Source organism: Mus caroli, chromosome 9, assembly GCF_900094665.2.
Source record: "Mus caroli chromosome 9, CAROLI_EIJ_v1.1, whole genome shotgun sequence".
In the NCBI taxonomy this organism is placed as follows: Eukaryota; Metazoa; Chordata; class Mammalia; order Rodentia; family Muridae; genus Mus; species Mus caroli.
The window spans coordinates 80,991,322-80,995,041 of record NC_034578.1 but is presented as its reverse complement, the minus strand read 5'-3'; positions in this window follow the sequence as shown (position 1 = coordinate 80,995,041).

The following is a 3,720-nucleotide window of genomic DNA, read 5'->3' as shown; positions in this document are numbered from 1 at the left end:
AGGAAACTATATTTGACTCTTTACTCCTTTCTTCCAGCACACTAGTTGGGTTTGTTGCCAATTTTCCTTTTAATTACTTTTCATGTTGACTTTGATCAATGTTTATCCTTTTTCTTATGTAGATAATTTACCTTTTAATAAGTAATCTGCTGGTTTTGGTTGGTTGGTTGGTTGGTTGGTTGGTTGGTTTTTTCTTCAATCTGAGAGTCCCTCACCTTTTGCCTGACTCTCACACATTCTCTAGAACACAGTTAAACATTCAGTTCCAAAACTAAGACTGTCTGTACTTTCCAAGATAAGGTCAGCTAGCTGTTTATATATTCAGTCATAGCAGAAAATTTTTTACACACTATTTAGTTTTTTCTTTCATTTAACTATTATATAAGCTATGTCAATTACCAGTATGGAAGTACACTGGTTGGAAAATATACCTAAGTTTCTACAGCGCTTGGAAAGAGGAAGGCCATACGTAAGTAGACAACTTACAAAAGAAAGCGTCTAGATGGACTGTTTCAAAAGATTATAGTACATAAACAGCTAAGCGCTCACATCTTCATTGATAAGCAAGAAGGACAGAAAGACACACTGGACATGGCCTTAGTCATTAGAAACCTCAAAGACCACCCTCAGAACCATATCTCTTCTAACACGTCAATAACCTCTTAATCCCTCCTAAACAGTTCTACCCACTGGGAACTAAGTAATGACGCATATGAGCCTGTGGATACCATTCTCATTCAAAGAACCTCAATAATACATTTTCATTTCANTTGTTTTTTACCAACTGTTTTGAAATATGTCTTAAAATTTTTATTCTATTATAAATTCTATTTCACATCTCATATTGGCCTAGGATAGAGTAAATTCTCAATACCCTCATATGGCTTCCAGCTGCCTTGTTGGACAGTCTTCAGTACACTGAATGAACCCTTTAACCCATTGTAAAGTTTATAATTCATATAGAGTCAGAAGGCATTGGGTGGCTTTCAGTGAAATGTTAAACTATCAATTGTCTACCGATCATTTTAAAGAATTTTTGACATTCAAACATTAGAAAATGCCAATGTTAAAAGTAGTCTTCATAATTCTGGCTCTGTTTAAAACTGATTATATTGTTCAACTTATCAGAAATATGCAACAGAATATATGTTGGAACCATCCAGTCATCTCTATCATACCTCCACTGCAACCTGGCCCACTCCTCCATCATATCTGGCCTTGGTCAGAGATGTGTTTCCTATCTCTGCACCTGCAGTCTTCATTTTTTCAATTTTATGTGTGTAAGTGTTTCCCTACTTGTATGTCTATGTACCAACAGCTTGCCTGATTTCCTGAATGGGAGTTGCAAATGATTGTGCATGTGGATGCTGGCAACCAAACCCAGGTCCTCTCAAAGAACAGCTAGTGTTAGTAACCACTGATCCATCTCTACAGCACAAGAAGTCTAATTTTTGGTCATTTATTTATGTATTCATTTTATATCCCAAATCCACCCCACCTCTCCCCCGAGTACCCTCTCACACAGATCCTCCCCCCTTCCCTCCTCCCAGCACATCAAGTCACTACAAGACGAGGCGTATCCTTTCCCACTGAGGCCAGACAAGTTAGAGGAATGGGATCCCTGGGCAGGCAACAGATTCAGGGACAGCCCCAATACCAGTTGTTTGGGGATTCACNTGAATACCAAGCTGCACATCTGCTACATACAGCAGTCTAATTTTAATTCGAGAGTCAGAGTGATCTTATGGAAATAGAAATAAGATGATAAGAACCATTGAGCATTGATGAAAACCATCCTCACCCTTCTTCCCCCCCTGCAGCCCTCCCTTGCCTGGTCTCCTTTTACATGCTCGCCCTTTCTTATACTAGTCATTCTTTGTTCATGGTTCAATGGTTTACTTGACCTGCTTAAAGTCCTAAATACACACCAGCTCTGCTTACTTATACTAGGTAACAGAGAAGAGCAAGGGTAGAGTTCTGGGGCAGGACCACAGCCGGCCTAAACCAGAGTGGTAGGCAATAAGTATTTGTGTAGAAAGTGTTATTTGAGGATTAGAGAAATGCCTTAGTGGTTATGATACTTACTCCTGTTACAGAAGTCCCAGGTTAAGTTCCCAGGACAGATGCAAGGGGGATCACAAGCACCTACAACTCCAGTTCCAGAGAATCTGATGGCCTCTGGCCTCCTTGGTTACTTGCATGCACATGGTATAAATAAACTGATAAAAGCATATATACATACACAAAAATGAAATAAATACTTGAAAATAAATAAATACAATTTTAAAGGTGTGATTAAATCTATACCTATCATGTCTTATATACCTAAAANCTCCATCAGGAAATTGTTAAATTCTGGTTTTGCTCACAATTGTATTCTGAGTACTGTGCTTAATCATGTAAGCACATATTATAAATATATATGTATATACATATATACATATATGTATGTTTACATAGCAGGATTTCAATAAATATTCATTGAATGCATTAATATATGCATTTCCCTATAATTTACTATGCAGGCAAAAATTCTTCTAAGTAATTGAACAAAATTTAATATTATAGCAACCACATTATGAATATGAATTAAGTACTCTTTGGATTATACAACCTAAGACGTGATAGTTCCTCATTTATGTGGACTGTTCATTACTTTAATTGGAAAAGAAGAAAAAGAATCTAGTAGAAATTATCTTGAGATTCCTTCCTTTTTCTCCATCTGTAGAACCCTGTTTCAAGCATTCGAACCTAATATCATAGATGACCATCATTAACCCCAAATTAAGAACAATCATTAATGAATAGAAGAAATACAAAGATCCCCCACCATGAAAACATGTTCAAGTAACTATAATTGATTATTCCTAGCTAGATCAGTAAACATATGTTCTTTAAAGCCAAAGTTATNAGAATGTTTGTATCCTTTTTGTACACAAACCAGTTGTGTCTCAACACATTGTGTCATCTAATGTCATTGTGTCATCTAATGATTTTTTTTTTTTTAGGAGAACTGAAAACATAGCTTAATTAGTGTGCCCTAATTCCCCAACAACATCAATAGGATGTGCCTGTTGGGTAATTCTTTCCAAGCATGAGGAAGGATTCGCACCTTTCCACTCACACCATGCTTGGCTTTCAGTTAATAGTGTGTGTTAGTAAGAGGCTGCTGGAGGTTAAAGGTGCAAGCATGATTAAACAGACAGGCCCACACAGGAACAGGGTTCAAAATGACTTCATTTATATGGTGCTTTAACTAACCAAATTAAACAACCACAGTTAATTAAAGCCCTAATGCTTGTATTCACCCGACCTACAAATCAATCCATTCACTGTCTCTCCCACATGGCTGAGCACTTTTGCTTTACAGATAGATTTAATTAACAGTCTGTGCCCTAAATTACTTAGAAAAATCGGGTCATATGGATGTTTCTTGGGGTTTTCCTCCGCAGAATAAGAGCATGTAAAGAAAATTGTTGTCTTCCCAAATTGATAATGTGGAGAATGATAGAAAGAGCTGAATTTGCATAATGAACGCCATGGTGAGACTGGCTTGATGCAGCACGAAAGTGTAATGCTGAGAAAGAAGAGTTGGTTTCANAGCATTGAAGGTTCAAGTCTTGCCTCTGCCTAATCCTAGTGTGAACCATGAACAACTTAGTTTCTCTCAGCCATAATTTCTTTATTTAAAAAAATGGAATAATGATATTACCATGAGAA